Here is a 10527-nt window from a genome sequence, read left to right on the forward strand (position 1 = left end):
ATAACCAAATAGAAATGAAAATAATCGAATCGAAAAGAAACAAATTGAATTGAACCGAAAAAAATCAAATCGAATTGAAAATAATCAAATCGAAATGAGAAAAATCGAATCGAATCAAAGATAATTGAATCGAATCTAAAATAAACAAATCTAACTGAAAATAATCAAATCGAATCGAAAAAACTCGAATAGAAAAGAAACGAATTGAATCGACATGAAAATAATCGAATCGAATAGAAAATAATCAAATCGAAACGAAGATAATCAATCGATACAAAAATAATCGAATCGAAACCAAAATAATCAAATCCACATGAAAATAATCGAATCGAATCGAAAATAATCAAATCGAAACTAAAATAATCGAATCGAATCGAAAATAATCAAATTGAATAGGAAATAATCGGATCGAAATGAAAAAATCAAGTAGAAGCGAAAATAATCGAGTTGAAACCAAAATAATTAAATCGACATGAAAATAATCGAATCGAAATAATAAAATAGAAACGAAAATAATCGAATCAAATCGATAATAACCGAATCGAAATGAAAATTATCGAGTCGCAACCAAAATAATCGAATCGACATGAAAATAATCGAATCGAAATGAAAATAATCGAATGGAATAAAAAGAATAGAATCTAAACAAAAATAATCAAATCGAAATGAAAAAAATGGAATCGAATCGAATCGAATCTAAGAAAATCAAATCACATCGAATTGATAGAAATCGAATGGAATGGAATCAAATCGAATCGAAAAAAATCGAATCGAAACGAAAATAATCGAATCGAAATGAAGATAATCGAATCGAATCGAAAATAATTCAATTGAAACGTAAATAATCAAATCGAAGTGAAAATAAACGAATCGATTTAAAAATTCGAATTGAAACGAAAATAATCGAATCGAATCAAAAACAATCGAGTTGAAACGAAAATAATTGAGTTGAAACAAAAATAATCCAATCGAAATGAGTGTTTAATTGAAGAATTGCTTAGTATTACATTTTAAGAATGGATATATGATTCTCCTACTTTTTTTTTTTTATACAGGAAAGCAGTGGCTTTTCTCAAAATTTAGAATTTTCTTAGCCAACTATTAAGGACTGAATGTTTGTGTCTAATGCAAAATCCATATGTTGAAATCCCAGTCCACAATCTGATTGTATTTAGGAGATGGAGTCTTTGGGAAATTATTAGGACATGAGCATTGAGCCCTCACAAATAAGTGCCTTTATAAGAGGAAACCAGAGAGCTTGCTCTCCCTCTTTCTTGTTCTCTGCCCTGTTGAAGACACAACTAGAACTTAGCCAATTGCAAACAGGGCACTGCATCTGGCATTGGTGCCTTTATCTTGGATTTCCTAGTCTCCAGGACTGTGAGAAATAAATTTCTCTTATTTAAACCATCCTTTTTTGGGTATTCTGTTATAGCAGCCTGAACCAACTAAGACAACAACATAATAGAATTTTCATTTATATAGATCAAGAGGGTGGAAAAAAGTTTGTTCTTCCTTCTGGAATATCTTGAACATGGGCTTATAAAAGAGAATATTATTTTTTATTATATGCAACCATACCACATAAAACCTATCCCTTTTAAGTTATACTCAATTTAAACACTATTTAAACTTCTAATCAGGAATATGAGATTGGGCTTTTCCTTATATAAAGTGAAAATTTGCATTTGAGGTACATTGGATTGATAAATCTTTATAATTAAGAGATAAAAATTATAGGGTTATGTGTGTGTATTCTCCAGATTACTTAGATATAGCAATAGTTTTCAACCCTAATATATCTTAGAACCACCTGGTGGTCTTACAAAAAATATTACTTTTGCTGACAAAAAAAAGTAAGTTAAAGGGGGAGAAGTGAAGACTGAGAATTGGTATAATTTACTAGAACTCCAAAAGATTTCATTGTGCAGTGAGGGTTAAGAACCGCCTGCCTAAGTACAGGTAGATAATGGGACAGCATTTTTTTTTTTAGTAAATCTTGCTTCTGGTGAGAGAGAGAGAGAGAGAAAGAGAATAGTTAGTATTCGTTGAGGAAAGCTATTTTCTTTCCTTTGGTAAAATCATATTTGATCTTTGTCCTAGGAAGGAAACAAATGTTGAGACTGAGGGAAATCATTTGGGACTAAAATCAATTTTGGGCCATTTCCCTTTCTGTCTATCTGGGTGAAACCTTGTGACCTATCATTTTCAATATTTCTTGGTAACCTTGAGGTACTTTAACAAAGCGTTGCCACACTTGTTTTATATACTCTCCATTTCCAGTATGAGCAAATTTAGATTCATTTTTCAAGTTTTTTTGCTGTAGCCAGAAAAATAAGAAAGCTTAGGCATCTACAATAAATTGTGTTTTGTCTTTGCAGGGAGTACTAACAAGTTTGTTTAAGGTATTATAAGAGTTGTTGGGCCATTTTATTTTATGTATAATTTGAGGCAGTGTAATGCCAGGACAAAAGTGCACAATCAGAAATATGTAATTTTTACATACGTCAGAGTGAGAATGCATTTTTATAAAGGTGCTCCACATTTATTACTTTATGCATTTGATTTGGCAAAATTCATTGCTATTTTCATGTACAATGCAATGCTAGTTTCAAATCTGTATATATTGAGTTTGAAAGGGTAGAAATGTGCTTGATGGATCTCTCAATAAACACCATTAGTACCAACTGTATATTTGATAATAATATATTATTAAAACAATGTCCCCATAACATTTTAACGAATCCATCATGCTTCCAGATGGTGAACATGAGATTCTGTTTTAACTTAATATCGTCTTAGTTTTGGTGAGATGATTTGTATAAACTGTAGCCTTCAGAATAACTGGAGCAAACAGAGCTGTCATTTCTCCTTTTCTAAGGAAGGAAGGAAAGGAAAAAAGGACAACTGGAATTCTCTAGGATCTGCTCCTCAAACATATTTGAAGAAAGAGAGCAGAACAATGAAGTAGGTAGGCTGTGGCAGACATGGAGATGCACTTCCTAAATTGTCTTCTCAGGTAGGGTGAGTTGGCGTGTTTTCTGTATGCATATGCAAGGGATACTCATCAGACACCCTCTAAACCCTCTGCCTCCTTCCATATTGACCCTGGCAGGGTCTTAAGCTACAGCTAATGAGGGAGAGAAGGAAGGAGTTGACTTGAGAAAGAGAGGGAGGAATGATAATGATTGCTTTTGAATTGCTAAAATCCTTAATTATGGGAGGGGCAAGATGCCAGATCCTGTCCTTTGAGGTTACATGGATACAATTCTGAGTTTCAATGTCATTTTGTGGATAAGGAGAAGTTTTACCATTGAATATGATGGAGATGCTGAAGACCAAAATGAAGTTGTGTTTGCAACCTAAAGAGTCTCACAAACTTTCATGTAAAAGGCTACTAAAACAAGTTAGGTATCTGAGGAATTTTTATCTCATTAAAAAGGAAGAAACACTCCACACTGATTACATTTTAAAAGGATGGTGGGAAAGAAAAATGTGTATGTGCCTTGATTAGGTCATGAGACAATTCAATATATTCGTCATTTATATTATGTCATGTATAAGCTTTATATGATGTATGAATATATGATATCTTTTAATAATTGTAAAGTATATAAATATCAATATCATGGAAACACCATGAGGGCTCAGGCTTCTTATATTTCCATTGAATGCTATAATACCAACTGTAGAAGTCTGAGCCCTCATGGTGATTCTGTGATATTGATATTTATATAATACTTTAAAATTATCAAAAGATAACATGTTCAGTTTCTTACAGTTCCATTGAATGCCATAAACCTATTATCAAAAATATTATTTTTATTTATTAAATTATATGCTATAACATGTATAATCCTAATGTTTTTATTGGGTTATATTGTTTTCTTTCTTAACATATATTTCTTTTCTTAATGATCTAAACTTTGTTGCCAGTGTGTAGGTCTGCAACACAACTTACTTTTTATTTTTTTTATTTTTTTATTTTTTTTTGCAACTTACTTTTTAGACCAAACCCATTGCTCTTCTGCTTACATTTATAAATTATTTTTTGCCATATTGTATGTTTGTTCCAAACTATATAGTGCATTATAATGCTTTACTGTTCTCTATTTGAACAACGTAGTTATTTATTTGTTTTTTATTTAAGTAGGCTCCACAGTCAGCATGAAGCCTAATGAGGTGCTTGAATCATGACCCTGAGATTGAGACCTGGGCTGAGATCAGAAGTTGGATGCTCAACCAACTGAGCCACCCAAGTGCCCCTCAACAATGTAGTTTTAAATACTGAATTTTATCGCAAGACTTTTGAATGTTTTGGATGTGTCTTGTAATTTGTTGCTGTCATCTGTATCAGATGATGTTGTTTTAAAAAAAGATCTAGTCAATCTCCCTTGAGTTCACAGTGCAGCTACGGAAAGCTTACAACCTCTCATATCAAGCACTTTTGCTTCTTTCCTATGGCTTTACTATCTAAAGGCTTGCTTGAGAATTTTGGGGATTCACTTAGCCCTCATGTACAGGATCATACTAGGGATTTCATGTTCCTCAACCAATGAGAGACAAGAGTTGACAGACATAACTCCTAGCCTCTCTATTCCATACAATTCTGATAGGAGCTGCTCAAAGACTTCCCAGCAGGATTGAGTCCAGTTACTCACACTGATCACTTTTTCATTGGAACACTATTGGCTGGTCTCTCCTTACTTTGTCAATTCTCTATTATTACTTGTACTTTCTAGTATCACCTCCCAAATGAAGTACCTGCCTTCCAGTGCCTGGATGTGCTTTCCAGGGAATCCAAATCAGGACAAGATCTTTTTCCATTTTTGTGTCACTGGCTCGTTTTCCTTCAGAATTAGCCTTAAGTAACATAGTACGCTGAATAATCGTCTCTCAAAGATGTTCACATCATAATTCATGGAATATGTGAATATGTTACCTTACGTGGTAAAAGGGACACATGATTAAGTTAAGGTTTTTAAAATGAGATTGTCCTGAATTATCCAGGTGGTTCCCTTGTTATCACAAAGATACTTACAGTGAAGAAGAATCAGAGAAGAGTAAGAGAAGAGAGACTGGAAATAGAAGACACAGTAGAAAAGATTGTATATTTCTGGTTTTGAAGATGGAAGAAGGACCGCAAAACAAGGAATGTAGGGTGACATCTGGAAATTGAAAGGGCGAGGAAACAGTTTTTCATAGATCCTCCAAAGGAATGCAGCCCTGTAGACTGCATTCTTAGACTTCAGATCTCCAGAAGTATATGGCACTTAATTTGTGTTTCACGTTGTAGTATTTGTGATAATAAGTTACAGCAACAATAGGAAACTAATACAAATGTCTCTACTTAAAAAGTTTTTCTTTATCCCCTTAACTACAGAAAATTTCCCTCAAACAACATATGGAAAATATGATCTGGTTTTGTTCTGTCACATAGTAAGTGTCCTGCATTAAGTCAAAAATAAGGATTTCATGCACCTTTATTTTACTATTTATAGTATTATTGTCACTCAGTATTATGGAAAAATCTATGTTCCCATCTCTAACTTATGATTCACATTTAAAGATTTATTCCAAGATGGTGTCTTACCACAATTTCTGAACTTTTTCACAAACATTATTTCCTCAGGCTATTTTAGCGAAAACCCAGATAGTTTATTTTTCTGCCTTCTCAATTTGTGGGGCTACATATGCTTTACAGTTCAGAGATGTGTGTGATTTTCCAGGCACACAGTGATTTTGCACTTAGGTTATTTAACTTTGCTGCTTAAGCTTCACAATAAACAATATAACTGATTATCTTCCTAATATAACTCCTTTATTACACGTCTCTAATCTCTTGTCAAAAAGGACACTTATTTGATATGTTTCCTTATCTCTCAGTGTGCATAAAACATCTCAGAGCTCTTGAGTAAAAGAAAACAAAGCAAAAGAAATAAACAAAAGAGGCAAAAACCTCACCCTGACATACTCAAGTTAGGCAACCAGTTTATACCTGTTCATCACTATTATACTTTCTACTATTTAGAAAATTACTTACTTTTTCCTAGTTAGCCAATGCTCAAATTTGTGGATCTTTTTTTTTTTTTTTTTTTTTATTTATTTATGATAGTCACAGAGAGAGAGACAGAGAGAGAGGCAGAGACAGAGACAGAGGGAGAAGCAGGCTCCATGCACCGGGAGCCCGATGTGGGATTCGATCCCGGGTCTCCAGGATCGCGCCCTGGGCCAAAGGCAGGCGCCAAACCGCTGCGCCACCCAGGGATCCCAAATTTGTGGATCTTAATAGCACGTAGTGACACTTTGCTCTCCCACAGATCTCTATTGTAAATTCAACTGTTTTAATTTCTAAGGTATATATTTTCCTACCTTAATTTTTTGATGTGCTATTAGTTATATTTTATACTATTTTTTTTAGCTTACCATACCATATTTAGCAGATCATAAAATGTCATGATTAGTAAAAATCCCAAATATTCTTTTTTTCCCCAAATATTCTTTTTAAACAAGATCTCTGAAAGATCAAGAAGATTCTGAGGGCTGGTTGTGAATTAAAAAAAAAAAGCACTCTCTGTTAGATTATGGATTAATTGCTAGAAAGCTGCCTCAAATTATCCATAAATTAATGCATTTGATCATACTTTCTACAAGTATTTACTGAATACATAGGATAATAAAGACACTGTGTTAATATCTAGCATGCAACACAAACTAAACATACATAGCCCCTGCATTCATGAAGCATCCTTGTGAGGTGTGGATAATAAAAAACAAACAAACAAACAAAAACCTTAAGCAACAAACAAAAAACCTCCTTAGTTATGGTAAGTGCTCTAAATGATAATAGGGTATATATAAGAGAGAAAAATGGGGCAGCCCAGGTGGCTCAGTGGTTTAGTGTCACCTCCGGCCCAGGGCGTGATCCTGGAGCCCTGGGATAGAGTCCCACATTGGGCTCCCTGCATGGAGCCTGCTTTTCCCTCTACCTATGTCTCACCTCTCTTTCTCTCTCTCTGTATCTGCGTCTCTCATGAATATATAAATAAAGTCTTCTAAAAAATATTTTAGAAAAATAGGAAGGATGTGTACTATTGTATCTTTGTCAAACAGTGAGAATCTCTTGGAAGGTGACATAAATTGAGAGTGGTAACTGAAGAATATCCAGAAAGAAAAATGAGGCCTCCCAGAAGGAGGACACACAATATGTAACATCCCTTAGAAAAATATGTGCTCATGAAACAAAGGAAAACTAGGACAAATTGTAGGGAGAGTGGGTAAGGGTAGGATTAGATAAAATTTGACAGACTTTGACCAGAACTTGAACAATTTTTTGAAGTCATCATGAAGAGTCTGGATTCTCTTTCCATGTTGGAGGAGGTCATTAAAGGAGGTAACCACCAGTTGACTCTGAGTTACACTTGGACAGTTAGAGGCTCCTCACCTGTCTCCTTTCTTTGGAATATATGTTTTGTCCATTATTCTCTTCCATTATTCAATGGAAGCCATTTTTAAGGTCATAGCCTTGAGAAAGCAATGTGTTGTTGAAACCATCTGGATATTATACATGACAAAACCTAGTTAAGGCCTCCATAGAAACTTTTAAAATTTTGGCAAGTGGGTCCAGAGATCTACTTGTCTTGCAGCCACCCAAGTTTGTATGTAAGATCCCTTGCTTATTAAAACTACCACCTACTAATCTGAATGGTCTGCCTCTTTCTCCCATTTTCCTCACCCTCAGTACACAGGGACGAGTTCGAGAACCATCATACCATTGCAATGTGATGTAGTTTTTAATGAAATGAGGTGACTTTATTTTCTTAGAGAGCACCCTAGGTACTGTGGGAAAAGAGATGGGAGTCTAGATATTCCCATTTTAAAGTAAAAAACAATAAACAAAAACAAACAAAAAATACACTGGTTTTGTTATTCTCATTCTTATACTCAATAAAGTTGACAATTTAATTTTTAAAAATATTTTATTTATTTGAGAGAGAGAGCACAAGCAGATGAGATGCAGGGGGAGAGGGAGAAGCAGATTCACTGAGCTGAGCACAGGTGCCATCCCAGGACCCTGGGATCATGATCTGAGCCCAAGGCAGATGCTTAACCAAGTGAGTTACCCAAGCACTCTGATCATTTAAATTTTAAACCTGTAACTATTTTCCATGAAATCAGTAATTTAATTTAATTTAATTTAATTTAATTTAATTTAATTTTTTAATTTAATTTAATATAAGTGAAAGTAAAGCTACCCAATGATTCTGATTTGTCTTCAGTTGATTTTTCTTCATAAACTGTTACTCAATCCAAAACAGTGAAAGCATGGAAAACATTACATGTCAATTACTCTGTTTACCCTCTTAGGAAAGTTGTGTGGCTAATCTTAATGCAGCATATTCTCAGTAGAGATTACTTTATTTTTTTTCCCTTTTATACTGCCTTTATAAAATTTCTTTTTTATTCTGGATCTTAAATTATTGCTCTATTTATAGATAGTTTGTTTCTTAAAAGAAGAAGGCATCAGATTTTGGACACATAGGCCATTATATTTCCTCCCCATCACGTACAATTGATTCTTAAATTAAAATCCCTAAATAGAATTTTTCCTTAGTTTACATGCTAACAATTATTTACATCTAATGTAAGCACCCTAAAGAACTAAATCTTAATGCATCAGTTTGAGGCTAGACAAACAGATGTCTCCAAATATAATAAGATTTTGCCAAAGATCTAATTAAGAAAATGAACATTGCCTAATATATTATAAATAAGGAATAAATGCCAGTCAGTGAGTAGCAATCAATCCAAATCTCAATAAATTCTATGCAAATAGAGATGTAAAAATGATTGTTTGCTATGGCATGCGGTAGCAATAATTATAGTACTGCCAGTAGCAACAGCACTAATATGAAGAACACCAATAGGATCAGGAAGAGGAAGAGGATGTTGAGGAAAAAGAAAAGGAAGATGGGAATGAGTAAGAATAATAGCAACAGAAGCAATGTTAATAATAATCTGAATTCAAGTAAATTATGGACACAAATGGATTTCTAGTCAAAAGTCATAGCTGATTGGTCTTAATTAGCTTGGATACTACATGGTAATTTCTTTCATTCTTTTTGTTGGCTTCACTTTGGTTTCATCAATTTGGATAATTCAAAATAGGTTCTGCTAAGAAGGCTATACTGGCCACTTGTAAATTCAGTGAGAATTACTCTCAGTGACAGCCTCAGTGGTTTTATTCAGGTTGGAAGCAGTGAAGTTTAAATGAGTGATTAATTCATTAAAACTTATATCATGAGAAATATAGTAACAGGCTGAATACATTTCTCACCTATAAAACTAATTAATCTGAACTATATATGTCTTGTAAACACTTGTCATAAAATAGAATTGACTTAAAGAATGAAAGCAGATGTTCTTTTTGTTTGTTTAATGATCTTTTTAGTGGAATGACTTATTAATGGAGGACCGCAAAACACAATTGTAACAAAACTTTGTTGCGTGTAGACAAAATGATATGGAGATTTGTGTAAATTATCTTTGTTGAGATTAATAGATGCTCTTTTGCTGGAAATGTTAGATACCCATGAGCATAATATAATTTTATGTTGTGTTGACAGGGTAAATATCATATAAAGATGCAGAGTTAATTATTTAAGGAAGTAAGCAAATGGTATCCCCATTTTACAGAGTTCTTCCAAGAAATTATTCACTGTTACTTAAAATATTAAGTCTAGGTATAAAAGCTAAACAAATATCAATATAGAAATCATGTAGTTTCTCTCACATTCATTATGGTCTATCAAAATCTAATTTTTATATTTAATTTTCTTCTAGTTGCCTGGCATTAATTTGAGAGTGCTACTCTTGCAATTTTCATATTGATTTTCATTACCAAAAGAGTCTTTTTATAGCTGTTTCCTCTTCTTGCATTTGTTCCTAAAAATTACAGCACTTTAATTAAATATTTGTGTTAATGGGCTTAGGACTAGTCCCTACCTCAATAAATCAGAACTACCAAATCTGTTCAGTTTACTCAAAGTGCAATCAATGCTAATTTCCTTTTGGTTCAGCAATTTCATTTACTTGTGTATTGGAAGTCCAATTATTTGCAATTATAGTTTCAGTGTGTTAAGATAAATGTGACATACATCTAAACTGTAAATTACTGAAGCTCAATTTTTATTATTTTGTGTGTTAGAACTTACTTAGAAATAATCATAGAAAATAAATATAAATGTTCTTAATTCTAATATTTGTGTATTTTTTCTAGACATTAATTATGCAAATCTACACATAAAACTTCACTTTCAACATATACATTTTAAATGATATGAATAGCAGCATCATGTAGCAAAAGTTGAAGTAATCCACATGTAAGCACTGTTATGTAGCATGAAGATTGAAATCATACCTGCACATTTTCTAACCACAATGTCATGAAAGTAGAAGTCAACCACACACAGACACACACACACACACACACACACACACACAAAACAACTTGGAAAGGCCACAAAT

This window comes from Vulpes vulpes, unplaced genomic scaffold, assembly GCF_048418805.1.
Source record: "Vulpes vulpes isolate BD-2025 unplaced genomic scaffold, VulVul3 Bu000000683, whole genome shotgun sequence".
Classification (NCBI taxonomy): domain Eukaryota; kingdom Metazoa; phylum Chordata; class Mammalia; order Carnivora; family Canidae; genus Vulpes; species Vulpes vulpes.